This window comes from Pseudorca crassidens, chromosome 4, assembly GCF_039906515.1.
Source record: "Pseudorca crassidens isolate mPseCra1 chromosome 4, mPseCra1.hap1, whole genome shotgun sequence".
In the NCBI taxonomy this organism is placed as follows: domain Eukaryota; kingdom Metazoa; phylum Chordata; class Mammalia; order Artiodactyla; family Delphinidae; genus Pseudorca; species Pseudorca crassidens.
In genome coordinates this window covers 94,394,895-94,418,285 of record NC_090299.1, presented here as the reverse complement: position 1 = coordinate 94,418,285, position 23,391 = coordinate 94,394,895, and positions in this window count along the sequence as shown.

Genomic DNA, 23,391 nt, shown 5'->3' with positions numbered 1-23,391 from the left:
TGGGTACCATGCAATATGACTTCAAAGGGTCTGCAGTTGCTCACCGAACCTCACCAATCCTATCACTGCTGCATTTATGCCACTGTACACACGCTTGATTCTCTTTCTGAGACATATAAATCCATAGGTTTTAAGATTCTTACTAGTCAGGTATATTCTTAGGCGTTTAATATGGGGTGTAGAGTCCACTTCGTTGAGCAAGGAGTAGCTCTTGTCTATTACATATTTGGCTTATGGAACGGTATCTGTGCTAATTTCAATCTCTGGTTTTATGCAGCTCCCCAACTCACCTTTCCCCTTAAGCAAGCATAAGTCGGTTTTCTACATTTGAGACCCTGTTCTGTTTTGTAATTCAGTTCCTGTGTAGCCAAGTTTACATTCCATGTGGTAGAGATATCTTATGATGTTTCTTTTTCTGTGTGACTTATTTCACTTAGAATCATCGTACCTGAATCCACTCATTATGCTGCTATGGGCCTGATGACATAGATTTCATTGCTGAGTGATATTGCATTGTACGTAAGTACCACAACTTCTTTATCCATTTTTCACTTTCTGTGATTTTGAACTTGTACTGTAAACGAGGTTCTTGTAAACAGAGCCTTCCCAAACTTTGGGGTGGCTGTGTCTTTTTGATTTTAATTTCTCTAAGCTATAGGACCATAAGTGGAAGAGCCCTAGGCTCTGTTGCTTTGTTTTTTAGATGTTTCAGGAAACACCATACACTTCTGCAGAGTGGCTGTTGGCAATTTACATCCCGCCCATCAGCATAACAAGGCTCCCAGTTCTCCATGGCCTGTCCTGCCTTTCTGGATTTTACACTTTTTTCAGATGGCCCTTTTGACTGGGGGGCAGTGAGACTTCATTGTAGTGCAGATTTCCTTTGCAAGCTTGCTTGGTTGGCCAAAAAGGGCGTATGCGTTTTTTCCTGAATATATTCAGGAAAAAACGCATACGCCCTTTTTGGCCAAGTGCATCATTGTGGACGTTCTGCCTCTTTTCCTTTGCTTTACATGCAATTCCAGTCTACCTCCTGAAATCGGTTTCCTGCAATTCTGCCCAGCGTTCAAGTCCTCTTGGCAGCCTTACTTCCATATATTTTTGGACGATAGCTGTCATTTATAACTCTGCAGGTTTGTGAATGACAGTGCCCCTGAGCTCCTTTCTTCAACTCGTTTTCTTGTGAGCTGACCGCAACACCGCAGCATTGCTTCAGGCCCTAGTGTGGTTCCGGCATTACATGCTGAGCCTTTGGTTAATTCCTCTTCCTGGTGGGAAATGAGAGTTAAATTTGCCCGTCCAGACACCTCCAGCTAGTCTCTCATTGGTTCTCCCTATTCCTGTTCATTTTCCGCAGAAATTGCAAACTGGGCCAAACAAGAGGTTAAAGGCACTGACTCTCCAAGTGGGGAGAGTGTTAGTAAAGCGTCTGGAATGTTGCACCCGAGTACCAGGGGATGAAAACTGACACAATTAAACACGTTTCCCGATCACACGGTGGATCATACTCTGGGTTCCACATGCATGTTTTAGCTGAAGGAAGAATCCCTTAAACCTGGAGAGTTGAGACCCATGGAATGGGTACCATGCAATATGACTTCAAAGGTTCTGCATTTGCTCACCGAACCTCACCAATCCTATCACTGCTGCGTTTATGACACTGTACACACGCTTGATTCTCTTTCGGAGACATATAAATCCATAGGTTTTAAGATTCTTTCTAGTCAGATATATTCTTACGCGTTTAATATGGGGTGTAGAGTCCACTTCGTTGAGCAAGGAGTAGCTCTTGTCTATTAAATATTTGGCTTATGGAACGGTATCTGTGCTAATTTCAATCTCTGGTTTTATGCAGCACCCCAACTCACCTTTCGCCTTAAGCAAGCATAAGTTGGTTTTCTACATTTGAGACCCTGTTCTGTTTTGTAATTCATTTCCTGTGTAGCCAAGTTTACATTCCTTGTAGTAGTGATATCTTATGATGTTTGTTTTTCTGTGTGACTTATTTCACTTAGAATCATCGTACCTGAATCCACTCATTATGCTGCTACGGGCCTGATGACATAGATTTCATTGCTGAGTGATATTGCATTGTACGTAAGTACCACAACTTCTTTATCCATTTTTCGCTTTCTGTGATATTGAACTTGGACCATAAATGAGGTTCTTGTAAACAGAGCTGTCCCTAACTTTGGGGTGGCTGAGTCTTTTTGATTTTAATTTCCCTAAGCTATAGGACCATAAGTGGAAGTGCCCTAGGCTCTGTTGCTTTGTTTTTTAGATGTTTCAGGAAACACCATACACTTCTCCAGAGTGGCTGTTGGCAATTTACATCCCGCCCATGAGCATAACAAGGCTCCCAGTTCTCCATGGCCTGTCCTGCCTTTCTGGATTTTACACTTTTTTCAGATGGCCCTTTTGACCGGGGAGCAGTGAGACTTCATTGTAGTGCAGATTTCCTTTGCAAGCTTGCTTGGTTGGCCAAAAAGTGCGTATGCGTTTTTTCCTGAATATATTCAGGAAAAAACGCATACGCACTTTTTGGCCAAGTGCATCATTGTGGACGTTCTGCCTCTTTTCCTATGCTTTACATGCAATTCCAGTCTACCTCCTGAAATCGGTTTCCTGCAATTCTGCCCCGTCTTCAAGTCCTCTTGGCAGCCTTACTTCAATATATTTTTGGATGATAGCTGTCATTTATAACTCTGCATGTCTGTGAATGACAGTGCCCCTCAGCTCCTTTCTTCAACTCGCGTTCTTGTGAGCTGGCCGCAACACCGTAGGATTGCTTCAGGCCCTAGTGTGGTTCCGGCACGGCACGCTGAGCCTTTGGTTAATTCCTCTTCCTGGTGGGTAATGAGAGTTAAATTTCCCCGTCCAGACACCTCCAGCTAGTCTCTCTTGGTTCTCCCTATTTCTGTTCATTTTCCGCAGAAATTGCAAACTGGGCCAAACAGGAGGTTAAAGGCACTGACTCTCCAAGTGGGGAGAGTGTTAGTAAAGCGTCTGGAATGTTGCACCCGAGTACCGGGGGTGAAAACTGAGACACATTTGAACACGTTTCCCGATCACATGGTGGATCATACTCTGGGTTCCACATGCATGTTTTAGCTGAAGGAAGAATCCCTTAAACCTGGAGAGTTGAGACCCATGGAATGGGTACCATGCAATATGACTTCAAAGGGTCTGCATTTGCTCACCGATCCTCACCAATCCTATCACTGCTGCATTTATGCCGCTGTAAACACGCTTGATTCTCTTGCAGAGACATATAAATCCATAGGTTTTAAGATTCTTACTAGTTAGTTATATTCTTAGGCGTTTAATATGTGGTGTTGAGTCCACTTCGTTGAGCAAGGAGAAGCTCTTGTCTATTACATATTTGGCTTATGGAACGGTATCTGTGCTAATTTCAATCTCTGGTTTTATGCAGCACCCCAACTCACCTTTCCCCTTAAGGAAGCATAAGTTGGTTTTCTACATTTGAGACCCTGTTCTGTTTTGTAATTCAGTTCCTGTGTAGCCAAGTTTACATTCTGTGTAGTAGTGATATCTTATGATGCTTCTTTTTTGTGTGACTTATTTCACTTAGAATCATCGTACCTGAATCCACTCATTATGCTGCTACGGGCCTGATGACATAGATTTCATTGCTGAGTGATATTGCATTGTATGTAAGTACCACAACTTCTTTATCCATTTTTCACTTTCTGTGATATTGAACTTGTACCGTAAATGAGGTTCTTGTAAACTGAGCCGTCCCAAACTTTGGGGTGGCTGTGTCTTTTTGATTGTAATTTCCCTAAGCTATAGGATCATAAGTGGAAGTGCCCTAGGCTCTGTTGCTTTGTTTTTTAGATGTTTCAGGAAACACCATACACTTCTCCAGAGTGGCTGTTGGCAATTTACATCCCGCCCATCAGCATAACAAGGCTCCCAGTTCTCCATGGCCTGTCCTGCCTTTCTGGTTTTTACAATTTTTTCAGATTTCCCTTTTGACCGGGGGGCAGTGAGACTTCATTTTAGTGCATATTTCCTTTGTAAGCTTGCTTGGTTGACCACAAAGTGCGTATGCGTTTTTTCCTGAATATATTCAGGAAAAAACGCATACGCCCTTTTTGGCCAAGTGCATCATTGTGGACGTTCTGCCTCTTTTCCTATGCTTTACATGCAATTCCAGTCTACCTCCTGAAATCGGTTTCCTGCAATTCTGCCCCGCTTTCAAGTCCTCTTGGCAGCCTTACTTCAATATATTTTTGGACGATAGCTGTCATTTATAACTCTGCAGTTTTGTGAATTACAGTGCCCCTGAGCTCCTTTCTTCAACTTGTTTTCTTGTGAGCTGGCCGCAACACCGCAGCATCGCTTCAGGCCATAGTGTTGTTCCGGCATGGCACGCTGAGCCTTTGGTTAATTCCTCTTCCTTGTGGGAAATGAGAGTTAAATTTGCCCGTCCAGACACCTCCAGCTAGTCTCTCATTGGTTCTCCCTATTCCTGTTCATTTTCCGCAGAAATTGCAAACTGGGCCAAACAGGAGGTTAAAGGCACTGACTCTCCAAGTGGGGAGAGTGTTAGTAAAGCGTCTGGAATGTTGCACCCGAGTACCAGGGGACGAAAACTGACACATTTGAACACGTTTCCCGATCACACGGTGGATCATACTCTGGGTTCCACATGCATGTTTTAGCTGAAGGAAGAATCCCTTAAACCTGGAGAGTTGAGACCCATGGAATGGGTACCATGCAATATGACTTCAAAGGGTCTGCATTTGCTCACCGAACCTCATCAATCGTATCACTGCTGCGTTTATGCCGCTATACACACGCTTGATTCTCTTTCGGAGATATATAAATCCATAGGTTTTAAGATTCTTACTAGTCAGGTATATTCTTAGGCGTTTAATATGGGGTGTTGAGTCCACTTCGTTGAGCAAGGTGTAGCTCTTTTCTATTACATATTTGGCTTATGGAACGATATCTGTGCTAATTTCAATGTCTGGTTTTATGCAGCACCCCAACTCACCTTTCCCCTTAAGGAAGCATAAGTTGGTTTTCTACATTTGAGACCCTGTTCTGTTTTGTAATTCAGTTCCTGTGTAGCCAAGTTTACATTCCGTGTAGTAGTTATATCTTATGATGTTTGTTTTTCTGTGTGACTTATTTCACTTAGAATCATCGTACCTGAATCCACTCATTATGCTGCTATGGGCCTGATGACATAGATTTCATTGCTGAGTGATATTGCATTGTAGGTAAGTACCACAACTTCTTTATCCATTTTTCACTTTCTGTGATATTGAACTTGTACCGTAAACGAGGTTCCTGTAAACAGAACCGTCCCAAACTTTGGGGTGGCTGTGTCTTTTTGATTTTAATTTCCCTAAGCTATAGGACCATAAGTGGAAGTGCCCTAGGCTCTGTTGTTTTGTTTTTTAGATGTTTCAGGAAACACCATACACTTCTCCAGAGTGGCTGTTGGCAATTTACATCCCGCCCATCAGCATAACAAGGCTCCCAGTTCTCCATGGCCTGTCCTGCTTTGCTGGATTTTACACTTTTTTCAGATGGCCCTTTTGACCGGGGGGCAGTGAGACTTCATTGTAGTGCAGATTTCCTTTGCAAGCTTGCTTGGTTGGCCAAAAAGGGCGTATGCGTTTTTTCCTGAATATATTCAGGAAAAAACGCATACGCCCTTTTTGGCCAAGTGCATCATTGTGGACGTTCTGCCTCTTTTCCTATGCTTTACATGCAATTCCAGTCTACCTCCTGAAATCGGTTTCCTGCAATTCTGCCCCGCCTTCAAGTCCTCTTGGCAGCCTTACTTCAATATATTTTTGGATGATAGCTGTCATTTATAACTCTGCATGTCTGTGAATGACAGTGCCCCTCAGCTCCTTTCTTCAACTCGCGTTCTTGTGAGCTGGCCGCAACACCGTAGGATTGCTTCAGGCCCTAGTGTGGTTCCGGCACGGCACGCTGAGCCTTTGGTTAATTCCTCTTCCTGGTGGGTAATGAGAGTTAAATTTCCCCGTCCAGACACCTCCAGCTAGTCTCTCTTGGTTCTCCCTATTTCTGTTCATTTTCCGCAGAAATTGCAAACTGGGCCAAACAGGAGGTTAAAGGCACTGACTCTCCAAGTGGGGAGAGTGTTAGTAAAGCGTCTGGAATGTTGCACCCGAGTACCGGGGGTGAAAACTGAGACACATTTGAACACGTTTCCCGATCACATGGTGGATCATACTCTGGGTTCCACATGCATGTGTTAGCTGAAGGAAGAATCCCTTAAACCTGGAGAGTTGAGACCCATGGAATGGGTACCATGCAATATGACTTCAAAGGGTCTGCATTTGCTCACCGATCCTCACCAATCCTATCACTGCTGCATTTATGCCGCTGTAAACACGCTTGATTCTCTTGCAGAGACATATAAATCCATAGGTTTTAAGATTCTTACTAGTTAGTTATATTCTTAGGCGTTTAATATGTGGTGTTGAGTCCACTTCGTTGAGCAAGGAGAAGCTCTTGTCTATTACATATTTGGCTTATGGAACGGTATCTGTGCTAATTTCAATCTCTGGTTTTATGCAGCACCCCAACTCACCTTTCCCCTTAAGGAAGCATAAGTTGGTTTTCTACATTTGAGACCCTGTTCTGTTTTGTAATTCAGTTCCTGTGTAGCCAAGTTTACATTCTGTGTAGTAGTGATATCTTATGATGCTTCTTTTTCTGTGTGACTTATTTCACTTAGAATCATCGTACCTGAATCCACTCATTATGCTGCTACGGGCCTGATGACATAGATTTCATTGTTGAGTGATATTGCATTGTACGTAAGTACCACAACTTCTTTATCCATTTTTCACTTTCTGTGATATTGAACTTGTACCGTAAATGAGGTTCTTGTAAACTGAGCCGTCCCAAACTTTGGGGTGGCTGTGTCTTTTTGATTGTAATTTCCCTAAGTTATAGGACCATAAGTGGAAGTGCCCTAGGCTCTGTTGCTTTGTTTTTTAGATGTTTCAGGAAACACCATACACTTCTCCAGAGTGGCTGTTGGCAATTTACATCCCGCCCATCAGCATAACAAGGCTTCCAGTTCTCCATGGCCTGTCCTGCCTTTCTGGATTTTACACTTTTATCAGATGGCCCTTTTGACTGGGGGCCAGTGAGACTTCATTGTAGTGCAGATTTCCTTTGCAAGCTTGCTTGGTTGGCCAAAAAGGGCGTATGCGTTTTTTCTTGAATATATTCAGGAGAAAACGCATACGCCCCTTTTGGCCAAGTGCATCATTGTGGACGTTCTGCCTCTTTTCCTATGCTTTACATGCAATTCCAGTCTACCTCCTGAAATCGGTTTCCTGCAATTCTGCCCCGCTTTCAAGTCCTCTTGGCAGCCTTACTTCAATATATTTTTGGACGATAGCTGTCATTTATAACTCTGCAGGTTTGAAAATGACAGTGGCCCTGAGTTCCTTTCTTCAACTCACTTTCTTCTGAGCTGGCCGCAACACCGCAGGATTGCTTCAGGCCCTAGTGTGGTTCCGGCATGACACACTGAGTCTTTGGTTAATTCCTCTTCCTAGTGGGAAATGAGAGTTAAATTTGCCCGTCCAGACACCTCCAGCTAGTCTCTCATTGCTTCTACCTATTCCTGTTCATTTTCCACAGAAATTGCAAAACTGGGCCAAACAGGAGGTTAAAGGCACTGACTCTCCAAGTGGGGAGAGTGTTAGTAAAGCGTCTGGAATGTTGCCCCCGAGTACCAGGGGACGAAAACTGAGACACATTTGAACACGTTTCCTGATCACACGGTGGATGATACTCTGGGTTCCACATGCATGTTTTAGCTGAAGGAAGAATCCCTTAAACCTGGAGAGTTGAGATCCATGGAATGGGTACCATGCAATATGACTTCAAACGGTCTGCATTTGCTCACCGAACCTCACCAATCCTATCACTGCTGTGTTTATGCCGCTGTACACACGCTTGATTCTCTTTCGGAGACATATAAATCCATAGGTTTTAAGATTCTTACTAGTCAGGTATATTCTTAGGCGTTTAATATGGGGTGTTGAGTCCACTTCGTCGAGCAAGGAGTAGCTCTTGTCTATTACATATTTGGCTTATGGAACGGTATCTGTGCTAATTTCAATCTCTGGTTTTATGCAGCACCCCAACTCACCTTTCCCCTTAAGCAAGCATAAGTTGTTTTTCTACATTTGAGACCCTTTTCTGTTTTGTAATTCAGTTCCTGTGTAGCCAAGTTTACATTCCGTGTAGTAGTGATATCTTATGAAGTTTCTTTTTCTGTGTGACTTATTTCACTTAGAATCATCGTACCTGAATCCACTCATTATGCTGCTACGGGCCTGATGACATAGATTTCATTGCTGAGTGATATTGCATTGTACGTAAGTACCACAACTTCTTTATCCATTTTTCGCTTTCTGCGATATTGAACTTGTACCGTAAACGAGGTTCTTGTAAACAGAGCCTTCCCAAATTTGTGTTGGCTGTGTCTTTTTGATTTTAAGTTCCCTAAGCTATAGGACCATAAGTGGAAGTGCCCTAGGCACTGTTGCTTTGTTTTGTAGATGTTTCAAGAAACACCATACACTTCTCCAGAGTGGCTGTTGGCAATTTACATCCCGCCCATGAGCATAACAAGGCTCCCAGTTCTCCATGGCCTGTCCTGCCTTTCTGGATTTTACAATTTTTTCAGATGGCCCTTTTGACCGGGGGGCAGTGAGACTTCATTTTAGTGCAGATTTCCTTTTTAAGCTTGCTTGGTTGACCAAAAAGGGTGTATGCGTTTTTTCCTGAATATATTCAGGAAAAAACGCATACGCCCTTTTTGGCCAAGTGCATCATTGTGGACGTTCTGCCTCTTTTCCTATGCTTTACATGCAATTCCAGTCTACCTCCTGAAATCGGTTTCCTGCAATTCTGCCCCGCTTTCAAGTCCTCTTGGCAGCCTTACTTCAATATCTTTTTGGACGATAGCTGTCATTTATAACTCTGCAGGTTTGTGAATGACAGTGCCCCTGAGCTCCTTTCTTCAACTCGCTTTCTTGTGAGCTGGCCGCAACACCGCAGGATTGCTTCAGGCCCTACTGTGGTTCCGGCATGGCACGCTGAGCCTTTGGTTAATTCCTCTTCCTGGTGGGAAATGAGAGTTAAATTTGCCCGTCCAGACACCTCCAGTTAGTCTCTCATTGGTTCTCCCTATTCCTGTTCATTTTCCGCAGAAATTGCAAACTGTGCCAAACAGGAGGTTAAAGGCACTGACTCTCCAAGTGGGGAGAGTGTTAGTAAAGCATCTAGAATGTTGTACCCGAGTACCAGGGGACGAAAACTGAGACACATTTGAACACGTTTCCCAATCACACGGTGGATCATACTCTGGGTTCCACATGCATGTTTTAGCTGAAGGAAGAATCCCTTAAACCTGGAGAGTTGAGACCCATGGAATGGGTACCATGCAATATGACTTCAAAGGGTCTGCATTTGCTCACCGAACCTTACCAATCCTATCACTGCTGCATTTATGCCGCTGTACACATTCTTGATTCTCTTTCGGAGACATATAAATCCATAGGTTTTAAGATTCTTACTAGTCAGGTATATTCTTAGACGTTTAATATGGGGTGTTGAGTCCACTTCGTTGAGCAAGGAGTAGCTCTTGTCTATGACATATTTGGCTTATGGAACGGTATCTGTGCTAATTTCAATCTCTGGTTTTATGCAGCCCCCCAACTCACGTTTCCCCTTAAGCAAGCATAAGTTGGTTTTCTACATTTGAGACCCTGTTCTGTTTTGTAATTCAGTTCCTGTGTAGCCAAGTTTACATTCCGTGTAGTAGTGATATCTTATGATGTTTCTTTTTCTGTGTGACTTATTTCACTTAGAATCATCGTACCTGAATCCACTCATTATGCTGCTATGGGCCTGATGACATAGATTTCATTGCTGAGTGATATTGCATTGTACGTAAGTACCACAAGTTCTTTATCCATTTTGCGCTTTCTGTGATATTGAATTTGTACCGTAAACAAGGTTCTTGTAAACAGAGCCGTCCCAAACTTTGGGGTGGCTGTGTGTTTTAGATTTTAATTTCCCTAAGCTATAGGACCATAAGTGGAAGTGCCCTAGGCTCTGTTGCCTTGTTTTTTAGATGTTTCAGGAAACACCATACACTTCTCCAGAGTGGCTGTTGGCAATTTACATCCCGCCCATCAGCATAACAAGGCTCCCAGTTCTCCATGGCCTGTCCTGCCTTTCTGGATTTTACACTTTTCTCAGATGGCCCTTTTGACCGGGGGGCAGTGAGACTTCATTGTAGTGCAGATTTCCTTTGCAAGCTTGCTTGCTTGGCCAAAAAGGGCGTAGGCTTTTTTTCTTGAGGAAAAAACGCATATGCCCTTTTTGGCCAAGTGCATCATTGTGGACGTTCTGCCTCTTTTCCTATGCTTTACATGCAATTCCAGTCTACCTCCTGAAATCGGTTTCCTGCAATTCTGCCCCGCTTTCAAGTCCTCTTGGCAGCCTTACTTCAATATATTTTTGGACGATAGCTGTCATTTATAACTCTGCAGTTTTGTGAATTACAGTGCCCCTGAGCTCCTTTCTTCAACTTGTTTTCTTGTGAGCTGGCCGCAACACCGCAGCATCGCTTCAGGCCATAGTGTTGTTCCGGCATGGCACGCTGAGCCTTTGGTTAATTCCTCTTCCTTGTGGGAAATGAGAGTTAAATTTGCCCGTCCAGACACCTCCAGCTAGTCTCTCATTGGTTCTCCCTATTCCTGTTCATTTTCCGCAGAAATTGCAAACTGGGCCAAACAGGAGGTTAAAGGCACTGACTCTCCAAGTGGGGAGAGTGTTAGTAAAGCGTCTGGAATGTTGCACCCGAGTACCAGGGGACGAAAACTGACACATTTGAACACGTTTCCCGATCACACGGTGGATCATACTCTGGGTTCCACATGCATGTTTTAGCTGAAGGAAGAATCCCTTAAACCTGGAGAGTTGAGACCCATGGAATGGGTACCATGCAATATGACTTCAAAGGGTCTGCATTTGCTCACCGAACCTCATCAATCGTATCACTGCTGCGTTTATGCCGCTATACACACGCTTGATTCTCTTTCGGAGATATATAAATCCATAGGTTTTAAGATTCTTACTAGTCAGGTATATTCTTAGGCGTTTAATATGGGGTGTTGAGTCCACTTCGTTGAGCAAGGTGTAGCTCTTTTCTATTACATATTTGGCTTATGGAACGATATCTGTGCTAATTTCAATGTCTGGTTTTATGCAGCACCCCAACTCACCTTTCCCCTTAAGGAAGCATAAGTTGGTTTTCTACATTTGAGACCCTGTTCTGTTTTGTAATTCAGTTCCTGTGTAGCCAAGTTTACATTCCGTGTAGTAGTTATATCTTATGATGTTTGTTTTTCTGTGTGACTTATTTCACTTAGAATCATCGTACCTGAATCCACTCATTATGCTGCTATGGGCCTGATGACATAGATTTCATTGCTGAGTGATATTGCATTGTAGGTAAGTACCACAACTTCTTTATCCATTTTTCACTTTCTGTGATATTGAACTTGTACCGTAAACGAGGTTCCTGTAAACAGAACCGTCCCAAACTTTGGGGTGGCTGTGTCTTTTTGATTTTAATTTCCCTAAGCTATAGGACCATAAGTGGAAGTGCCCTAGGCTCTGTTGTTTTGTTTTTTAGATGTTTCAGGAAACACCATACACTTCTCCAGAGTGGCTGTTGGCAATTTACATCCCGCCCATCAGCATAACAAGGCTCCCAGTTCTCCATGGCCTGTCCTGCTTTGCTGGATTTTACACTTTTTTCAGATGGCCCTTTTGACCGGGGGGCAGTGAGACTTCATTGTAGTGCAGATTTCCTTTGCAAGCTTGCTTGGTTGGCCAAAAAGGGCGTATGCGTTTTTTCCTGAATATATTCAGGAAAAAACGCATACGCCCTTTTTGGCCAAGTGCATCATTGTGGACGTTCTGCCTCTTTTCCTATGCTTTACATGCAATTCCAGTCTACCTCCTGAAATCGGTTTCCTGCAATTCTGCCCCGCCTTCAAGTCCTCTTGGCAGCCTTACTTCAATATATTTTTGGATGATAGCTGTCATTTATAACTCTGCATGTCTGTGAATGACAGTGCCCCTCAGCTCCTTTCTTCAACTCGCGTTCTTGTGAGCTGGCCGCAACACCGTAGGATTGCTTCAGGCCCTAGTGTGGTTCCGGCACGGCACGCTGAGCCTTTGGTTAATTCCTCTTCCTGGTGGGTAATGAGAGTTAAATTTCCCCGTCCAGACACCTCCAGCTAGTCTCTCTTGGTTCTCCCTATTTCTGTTCATTTTCCGCAGAAATTGCAAACTGGGCCAAACAGGAGGTTAAAGGCACTGACTCTCCAAGTGGGGAGAGTGTTAGTAAAGCGTCTGGAATGTTGCACCCGAGTACCGGGGGTGAAAACTGAGACACATTTGAACACGTTTCCCGATCACATGGTGGATCATACTCTGGGTTCCACATGCATGTGTTAGCTGAAGGAAGAATCCCTTAAACCTGGAGAGTTGAGACCCATGGAATGGGTACCATGCAATATGACTTCAAAGGGTCTGCATTTGCTCACCGATCCTCACCAATCCTATCACTGCTGCATTTATGCCGCTGTAAACACACTTGATTCTCTTGCAGAGACATATAAATCCATAGGTTTTAAGATTCTTACTAGTTAGTTATATTCTTAGGCGTTTAATATGTGGTGTTGAGTCCACTTCATTGAGCAAGGAGAAGCTCTTGTCTATTACATATTTGGCTTATGGAACGGTATCTGTGCTAATTTCAATCTCTGGTTTTATGCAGCACCCCAACTCACCTTTCCCCTTAAGGAAGCATAAGTTGGTTTTCTACATTTGAGACCCTGTTCTGTTTTGTAATTCAGTTCCTGTGTAGCCAAGTTTACATTCTGTGTAGTAGTGATATCTTATGATGCTTCTTTTTCTGTGTGACTTATTTCACTTAGAATCATCGTACCTGAATCCACTCATTATGCTGCTATGGGCCTGATGACATAGATTTCATTGCTGAGTGATATTGCATTGTACGTAAGTACCACAACTTCTTTATCCATTTTTCACTTTCTGTGATATTGAACTTGTACCGTAAATGAGGTTCTTGTAAACTGAGCCGTCCCAAACTTTGGGGTGGCTGTGTCTTTTTGATTGTAATTTCCCTAAGTTATAGGACCATAAGTGGAAGTGCCCTAGGCTCTGTTGCTTTGTTTTTTAGATGTTTCAGGAAACACCATACACTTCTCCAGAGTGGCTGTTGGCAATTTACATCCCGCCCATCAGCATAACAAGGCTTCCAGTTCTCCATGGCCTGTCCTGCCTTTCTGGATTTTACACTTTTATCAGATGGCCCTTTTGACTGGGGGCCAGTGAGACTTCATTGTAGTGCAGATTTCCTTTGCAAGCTTGCTTGGTTGGCCAAAAAGGGCGTATGCGTTTTTTCTTGAATATATTCAGGAGAAAACGCATACGCCCCTTTTGGCCAAGTGCATCATTGTGGACGTTCTGCCTCTTTTCCTATGCTTTACATGCAATTCCAGTCTACCTCCTGAAATCGGTTTCCTGCAATTCTGCCCCGCTTTCAAGTCCTCTTGGCAGCCTTACTTCAATATATTTTTGGACGATAGCTGTCATTTATAACTCTGCAGGTTTGAAAATGACAGTGGCCCTGAGTTCCTTTCTTCAACTCACTTTCTTCTGAGCTGGCCGCAACACCGCAGGATTGCTTCAGGCCCTAGTGTGGTTCCGGCATGACACACTGAGTCTTTGGTTAATTCCTCTTCCTGGTGGGAAATGAGAGTTAAATTTGCCCGTCCAGACACCTCCAGCTAGTCTCTCATTGCTTCTCCCTATTCCTGTTCATTTTCCACAGAAATTGCAAAACTGGGCCAAACAGGAGGTTAAAGGCACTGACTCTCCAAGTGGGGAGAGTGTTAGTAAAGCGTCTGGAATGTTGCCCCCGAGTACCAGGGGACGAAAACTGAGACACATTTGAACACGTTTCCTGATCACACGGTGGATGATACTCTGGGTTCCACATGCATGTTTTAGCTGAAGGAAGAATCCCTTAAACCTGGAGAGTTGAGATCCATGGAATGGGTACCATGCAATATGACTTCAAACGGTCTGCATTTGCTCACCGAACCTCACCAATCCTATCACTGCTGTGTTTATGCCGCTGTACACACGCTTGATTCTCTTTTGGAGACATATAAATCCATAGGTTTTAAGATTCTTACTAGTCAGGTATATTCTTAGGCGTTTAATATGGGGTGTTGAGTCCACTTCGTCGAGCAAGGAGTAGCTCTTGTCTATTACATATTTGGCTTATGGAACGGTATCTGTGCTAATTTCAATCTCTGGTTTTATGCAGCACCCCAACTCACCTTTCCCCTTAAGCAAGCATAAGTTGGTTTTCTACATTTGAGACCCTTTTCTGTTTTGTAATTCAGTTCCTGTGTAGCCAAGTTTACATTCCGTGTAGTAGTGATATCTTATGAAGTTTCTTTTTCTGTGTGACTTATTTCACTTAGAATCATCGTACCTGAATCCACTCATTATGCTGCTACGGGCCTGATGACATAGATTTCATTGCTGAGTGATATTGCATTGTACGTAAGTACCACAACTTCTTTATCCATTTTTCGCTTTCTGCGATATTGAACTTGTACCGTAAACGAGGTTCTTGTAAACAGAGCCGTCCCAAAATTGGGTTGGCTGTGTCTTTTTGATTTTAAGTTCCCTAAGCTATAGGACCATAAGTGGAAGTGCCCTAGGCACTGTTGCTTTGTTTTGTAGATGTTTCAAGAAACACCATACACTTCTCCAGAGTGGCTGTTGGCAATTTACATCCCGCCCATGAGCATAACAAGGCTCCCAGTTCTCCATGGCCTGTCCTGCCTTTCTGGATTTTACAATTTTTTCAGATGGCCCTTTTGACCGGGGGGCAGTGAGACTTCATTTTAGTGCAGATTTCCTTTGTAAGCTTGCTTGGTTGACCAAAAAGGGCGTATGCGTTTTTTCCTGAATATATTCAGGAAAAAACGCATACGCCCTTTTTGGCCAAGTGCATCATTGTGGACGTTCTGCCTCTTTTCCTATGCTTTACATGCAATTCCAGTCTACCTCCTGAAATCGGTTTCCTGCAATTCTGCCCCGCTTTCAAGTCCTCTTGGCAGCCTTACTTCAATATCTTTTTGGACGATAGCTGTCATTTATAACTCTGCAGGTTTGTGAATGACAGTGCCCCTGAGCTCCTTTCTTCAACTCGCTTTCTTGTGAGCTGGCCGCAACACCGCAGGATTGCTTCAGGCCCTACTGTGGTTCCGGCATGGCACGCTGAGCCTTTGGTTAATTCCTCTTCCTGGTGGGAAATGAGAGTTAAATTTGCCCGTCCAGACACCTCCAGTTAGTCTCTCATTGGTTCTCCCTATTCCTGTTCATTTTCCGCAGAAATTGCAAACTGGGCCAAACAGGAGGTTAAAGGCACTGACTCTCCAAGTGGGGAGAGTGTTAGTAAAGCATCTAGAATGTTGTACCCGAGTACCAGGGGACGAAAACTGAGACACATTTGAACACGTTTCCCAATCACACGGTGGATCATACTCTGGGTTCCACATGCATGTTTTAGCTGAAGGAAGAATCCCTTAAACCTGGAGAGTTGAGACCCATGGAATGGGTACCATGCAATATGACTTCAAAGGGTCTGCATTTGCTCAGCGAACCTTACCAATACTATCACTGCTGCATTTATGCCGCTGTACACATTCTTGATTCTCTTTCGGAGACATATAAATCCATAGGTTTTAAGATTCTTACTAGTCAGGTATATTCTTAGACGTTTAATATGGGGTGTTGAGTCCACTTCGTTGAGCAAGGAGTAGCTCTTGTCTATGACATATTTGGCTTATGGAACGGTATCTGTGCTAATTTCAATCTCTGGTTTTATGCAGCCCCCCAACTCACGTTTCCCCTTAAGCAAGCATAAGTTGGTTTTCTACATTTGAGACCCTGTTCTGTTTTGTAATTCAGTTCCTGTGTAGCCAAGTTTACATTCCGTGTAGTAGTGATATCTTATGATGTTTCTTTTTCTGTGTGACTTATTTCACTTAGAATCATCGTACCTGAATCCACTCATTATGCTGCTATGGGCCTGATGACATAGATTTCATTGCTGAGTGATATTGCATTGTACGTAAGTACCACAAGTTCTTTATCCATTTTTCGCTTTCTGTGATATTGAATTTGTACCGTAAACAAGGTTCTTGTAAACAGAGCCGTCCCAAACTTTGGGGTGGCTGTGTGTTTTAGATTTTAATTTCCCTAAGCTATAGGACCATAAGTGAAAGTGCCCTAGGCTCTGTTGCCTTGTTTTTTAGATGTTTCAGGAAACACCATACACTTCTCCAGAGTGGCTGTTGGCAATTTACATCCCGCCCATCAGCATAACAAGGCTCCCAGTTCTCCATGGCCTGTCCTGCCTTTCTGGATTTTACACTTTTCTCAGATTGCCCTTTTGACCGGGGGGCAGTGAGACTTCATTGTAGTGCAGATTTCCTTTGCAAGCTTGCTTGCTTGGCCAAAAAGGGCGTAGGCTTTTTTTCTTGAGGAAAAAACGCATATGCCCTTTTTGGCCAAGTTCATCATTGTGGACGTTCTGCCTCTTTTCCTATGCTTTACATGCAATTCCAGTCTACCTCCTGAAATCGGTTTCCTGCAATTCTGCCCCGCTTTCAAGTCCTCTTGGCAGCCTTACTTCAATATATTTTTGGACGATAGCTGTCATTTATAACTCTGCAGTTTTGTGAATTACAGTGCCCCTGAGCTCCTTTCTTCAACTTGTTTTCTTGTGAGCTGGCCGCAACACCGCAGCATCGCTTCAGGCCATAGTGTTGTTCCGGCATGGCACGCTGAGCCTTTGGTTAATTCCTCTTCCTTGCGGGAAATGAGAGTTAAATTTGCCAGTCCAGACACCTCCAGCTAGTCTCTCATTGGTTCTCCCTATTCCTGTTCATTTTCCGCAGAAATTGCAAACTGGGCCAAACAGGAGGTTAAAGGCACTGACTCTCCAAGTGGGGAGAGTGTTAGTAAAGCGTCTGGAATGTTGCACCCGAGTACCAGGGGACGAAAACTGACACATTTGAACACGTTTCCCGATCACACGGTGGATCATACTCTGGGTTCCACATGCATGTTTTAGCTGAAGGAAGAATCCCTTAAACCTGGAGAGTTGAGACCCATGGAATGGGTACCATGCAATATGACTTCAAAGGGTCTGCATTTGCTCACCGAACCTCATCAATCGTATCACTGCTGCGTTTATGCCGCTATACACACGCTTGATTCTCTTTCGGAGATATATAAATCCATAGGTTTTAAGATTCTTACTAGTCAGGTATATTCTTAGGCGTTTAATATGGGGAGTTGAGTCCACTTCGTTGAGCAAGGTGTAGCTCTTTTCTATTACATATTTGGCTTATGGAACGATATCTGTGCTAATTTCAATGTCTGGTTTTATGCAGCACCCCAACTCACCTTTCCCCTTAAGGAAGCATAAGTTGGTTTTCTACATTTGAGACCCTGTTCTGTTTTGTAATTCAGTTCCTGTGTAGCCAAGTTTACATTCCGTGTAGTAGTTATATCTTATGATGTTTGTTTTTCTGTGTGACTTATTTCACTTAGAATCATCGTACCTGAATCCACTCATTATGCTGCTATGGGCCTGATGACATAGATTTCATTGCTGAGTGATATTGCATTGTAGGTAAGTACCACAACTTCTTTATCCATTTTTCACTTTCTGTGATATTGAACTTGTACCGTAAACGAGGTTCCTGTAAACAGAACCGTCCCAAACTTTGGGGTGGCTGTGTCTTTTTGATTTTAATTTCCCTAAGCTATAGGACCATAAGTGGAAGTGCCCTAGGCTCTGTTGTTTTGTTTTTTAGATGTTTCAGGAAACACCATACACTTCTCCAGAGTGGCTGTTGGCAATTTACATCCCGCCCATCAGCATAACAAGGCTCCCAGTTCTCCATGGCCTGTCCTGCTTTGCTGGATTTTACACTTTTTTCAGATGGCCCTTTTGCCCGCGGGGTAGTGAGACTTCATTGTAGTGCAGATTCCCTTTGCAAGCTTGCTTGGTTGGCCAAAGACTGCGTATTCGTTTTTTCCTGAATATATTCAAGAAAAAACGCATACGCCCTTTTTGGCCAAGTGCATCATTGTGGACGTTCTGCCTCTTTTGCTTTGCTTTACATGCAATTCCAGTCTACCTCCTGAAATCGGTTTCCTGCAATTCTGCCCCGCTTTCAAGTCCGCTTGGCAGCCTTACTTCAATATATTTTTGGACGATAGCTGTCATTTATAACTCTGCAGGTTTGTGAATTACAGTGCCCCTGAGCTCCTTTCTTCAACTCGCTTTCTTGTGAGCTGGCCGCAAAACCGCAGGATTGCTTCAGGCCCTAGTGTGGTTCCGGCACGGCACGCTTAGCCTTTGGTTAATTCCTCTTCCTGGTGGGAACGAGAGTTAACTTTGCGCATCCAGACACCTCCAGCTAGTTTCTCATTGGTTCTCCCTATTCCTGTTCATTTTCCGTAGAAATTGCAAACTGGGACAAACAGGAGGTTAAAGGCACTGACTCTCCAAGTGGGGAGAGTGTTAGTAAAGCGTCTGGAATGTTGCACCCGAGTACCGGGGGACGAATACTGAGACACATTTGAACACGTTTCCCGATCACACGGTGGATCATACTCTGGGTTCCACATGCATGTTTTAGGTGAAGGAAGAATCCCTTAAACCTGGAGAGTTGAGACCCATGGAATGGGTACCATGCAATATGACTTCAAAGGGTCTGCATTTGCTCACCGATCCTCACCAATCCTATCACTGCTGCGTTTATGCCACTGTACACACGCTTGATTCTCTTTCGGAGACATATAAATCCATAGGTTTTAAGATTCTTACTAAGCAGGTATATTTTTAGGCGTTTAATATGGGGTGTTGAGTCCACTTCGTTGAGCAAGGAGTAGCTCTTGTCTATTACATATTTGGCTTATGGAACGGTATCTGTGCTAATTTCAATCTCTGGTTTTATGCAGCACCCCAACTCACCTTTCCCCTTAAGCAAGCATAAGTTGGTTTTCTACATTTGAGACCCCGTTCTGTTTTGTAATTCAGTTCCTGTGTAGCCAAGTTTACATTCCGTGTAGTAGTGATATCTTATGATGTTTCTTTTTCTCTGTGACTTATTTCACTTAGTATCATCGTACCTGAATCCACTCATTATGCTGCTACGGGCCTGATGACATAGATTTCATTGCTGAGTGATATTGCATTGTACGTAAGTACCACAACTTCTTTATCCATTTTTCGCTTTCTGCGATATTGAACTTGTACCGTAAACGAGGTTCTTGTAAACAGAACCGTCCCAAACTTTGGGGTGGCTGTGTCTTTTTGATTTTAATTTCCCTAAGCTATAGGACCATAAGTGGAAGTGCCCTAGGCTCTGTTGCTTTGTTTTTTGGATGTTTCAGGAAACACCATACACTTCTCCAGAGTGGTTGTTGGCAATTTACATCCCGCCCATCAGCATAACAAGGCTCCCAGTTCTCCATGGCCTCTCCTGCCTTTCAGGATTTTACACTTTTTTCAGATGGCCCTTTTGACCGGGGGGCAGTGAGACTTCATTGTAGTGCAGATTTCCTTTGCAAGCTTGCTTGGTTGGCCAAAAAGGGCGTATGTGTTTTTTCCTGAATATATTCAGGAAAAAACGCATACGCCCTTTTTGGCCAAGTGCATCATTGTGGACGTTCTGCCTCTTTTCCTATGCTTAACATGCAATTTCAGTCTACCTCCTGAAATCGGTTTCCTGCCATTCTGCCCCGCTTTCAAGTCCTCTTGGCAGCCTTACTTCAATATATTTTTGGACGATAGCTGTCATTTATAACTCTGCAGGTTTGTGAATGACAGTGCCCCTGAGCTCCTTTCTTCAACTCGATTTCTTGTGAGCTGCCCGCAACACCGCAGGATTGCTTAAGGCCCTACTGTGGTTCCGGCATGGCACGCAGAGCCTTTGGTTAATTCCTCTTCCTGGTGGGAAATGAGAGTTAAATTTGCCCGTCCAGACACCTCCAGCTAGTCTCTCATTGGTTCTCCCTATTCCTGTTCATTTTCCGCAGAAATTGCAAACTGGGCCAAACAGGAGGTTAAAGGCACTGACTCTCCAAGTGGGGAGAGTGTTAGTAAAGCGTCTGGAATGTTGCACCCGAGTACCAGGGGACGAAAACTGAGACACATTTGAACACGTTTCCCGATCACACGGTGGATCATACTCTGGGTTCCACATGCATGTTTTAGCTGAAGGAAGAATCCCTTAAACCTGGAGAGTTGAGACCCATGGAATGGGTACCATGCAATATGACTTCAAAGGGTCTGCATTTGCTCACCGATCCTCACCAATCCTATCACTGCTGCATTTATGCCGCTGTACACACGCTTGATTCTCTTGCAGAGACATATAAATCCATAGGTTTTAAGATTCTTACTAGTCAGGTATATTCTTAGGCGTTTAATATGTGGTGTTGAGTCCACTTCGTTGAGCAAGGAGAAGCTCTTGTCTATTACATATTTGGCTTATGGAACGGTATCTGTGCTAATTTCAATCTCTGGTTTTATGCAGCCCCCCAACTCACCTTTCCCCTTAAGCAAGCATAAGTTGGTTTTCTACATTTGGGACCCTGTTCTGTTTTGTAATTCAGTTCCTGTGTAGCCAAGTTTACATTCCGTGTAGTAGTGATATCTTATGATGTTTCTTTTTTTGTGTGACTTATTTCACTTAGAATCATCGTACCTGAATCCACTCATTATGCTGCTACGGGCCTGATGACATAGATTTCATTGCTGAGTGATATTGCATTGTACGTAAGTACCACAACTTCTTTATCCATTTTTCGCTTTCTGTTCTATTGAACTTGTACCGTAAATGAGGTTCTTGTAAACTGAGCCGTCCCAAACTTTGGGGTGGCTGTGTCTTTTTGATTTTAATTTACCTAAGCTATAGGACCATAAGTGGAAGTGCCCTAGGCTCTGTTGCTTTGTTTTTTAGATGTTTCAGGAAACACCATACACTTCTCCATTGTCGCTTTTGGCAATTTATATCCCACCCATCAGCATAACAAGGCTCTCACTTCTCCATGGCCTGTCCTGCCTTTCTGGATTTTACACTTTTATCAGATGGCCCTTTTGACTGGGGGCCAGGGAGACTTCATTGTAGTGCAGATTTCCTTTGCAAGCTTGCTTGGTTGGCCAAAAAGTGCGTATGCGTTTTTTCCTGAATATATTCAGGAAAAAACGCATATGCCCCTTTTGGCCAAGTGCATCATTGTGGACGTTCTGCCTCTTTTCCTATGCTTTACATGCAATTCCAGTCTACCTCCTGAAATCGGTTTCCTGCAATTCTGCCCCGCTTTCAAGTCCTCTTGGCAGCCTTACTTCAATATATTTTTGGACGATAGCTGTCATTAATAACTCTGCAGGTTTGTGAATGACAGTGCCCCTGAGCTCCTTTCTTCAACTCACTTTCTTGTGAGCTGGCCGCAACACCGCAGCATTGCTTCAGGCCCTAGTGTGGTTCCGGCATGGCACGCTGAGCCTTTGTTTAATTCCTCTTCCTGGTGGGAAATGAGAGTTAAATTTGCCCGTCCAGACACCTCCAGCTAGTCTGTCATTGGTTCTCCCTATTCCTGTTCATTTTCCGCAGAAATTGCAAACTGGGCCAAATAGGAGGTTAAAGGCACTGACTCTCAAAGTGGGGAGAGTGTTAGTAAAGCGTCTGGAATGTTGCACCCGAGTACCAGGGGACGAAAACTGAGACATATTTGAACACGTTTCCCGATCACATGGTGGATCATACTCTGGGTTCCACATGAATGTTTTAGCTGAAGGAAGAATCCCTTAAACCTGGGGAGTTGAGACCCCTGCAATGGGTACCATGCAATATGACTTCAAAGGGTCTGCATTTGCTCACCGAACCTAACCAATCCTATCACTGCTGCATTTATGCCACTGTACACACGCTTGATTCCCTTTCTGAGACATATAAATCCATAGGTTTTAAGATTCTTACTAGTCAGGTATATTCTTAGGCGTTTAATATGGGGTGTTGAGTCCACTTCGTTGAGCAAGGAGTAGCTCTTGTCTATTACATATTTGGCTTATGGAACGGTATCTGTGCTAATTTCAATCTCTGGTTTTATGCAGCACCCCAACTCACCTTTCCCCTTAAGCAAGCATAAGTCGGTTTTCTACATTTGAGACCCTGTTCTGTTTTGTAATTCAGTTCCTGTGTAGCCAAGTTTACATTGCATGTGGTAGAGATATCTTATGATGTTTCTTTTTCTGTGTGACTTATTTCACTTAGAATCATCGTACCTGAATCCACTCATTATGCTGCTATGGGCCTGATGACATAGATTTCATTGCTGAGTGATATTGCATTGTACGTAAGTACCACAACTTCTTTATCCATTTTTCACTTTCTGTGATTTTGAACTTGTACTGTAAACGAGGTTCTTGTGAACAGAGCCTTCCCAAACTTTGGGGTGGCTGTGTCTTTTTGATTTTAATTTCCCTAAGCTATAGGACCATAATTGGAAGAGCCCTAGGCTCTGTTACTTTGTTTTTTAGATGTTTCAGGAAACACCATACACTTCTCCATTGTCGCTGTTGGCAATTTACATCCCGCCCATCAGCATAACAAGGCTCCCAGTGCTCCATGGCCTGTCCTGCCTTTCTGGATTTTACACTTTTTTCAGATGGCCCTTTTGACCGGGGAGCAGTGAGACTTCATTTTAGTGCAGATTTCCTTTGCAAGCTTGCTTGGTTGGCCAAAAAGGGCGTATGCGTTTTTTCCTGAATATATTCAGGAAAAAACGCATACGCCCTTTTTGGCCAAGTGCATCATTGTGGACGTTCTGCCTCTTTTCCTTTGCTTTACATGCAATTCCAGTCTACCTCCTGAAATCGGTTTCCTGCAATTCTGCCCAGCGTTCAAGTCCTCTTGGCAGCCTTACTTCAATATATTTTTGGACGATAGCTGTCATTTATAACTCTGCAGGTTTGTGAATGACAGTGCCCCTGAGCTCCTTTCTTCAACTCGCTTTCTTGTGAGCTGGCCGCAACACCGCTGCATTGCTTCAGGCCCTAGTGTGGTTCCGGCATGACATGCTGAGCCTTTGGTTAATTCCTCTTCCTGGTGGGAAATGAGAGTTAAATTTGCCCGGCCAGAC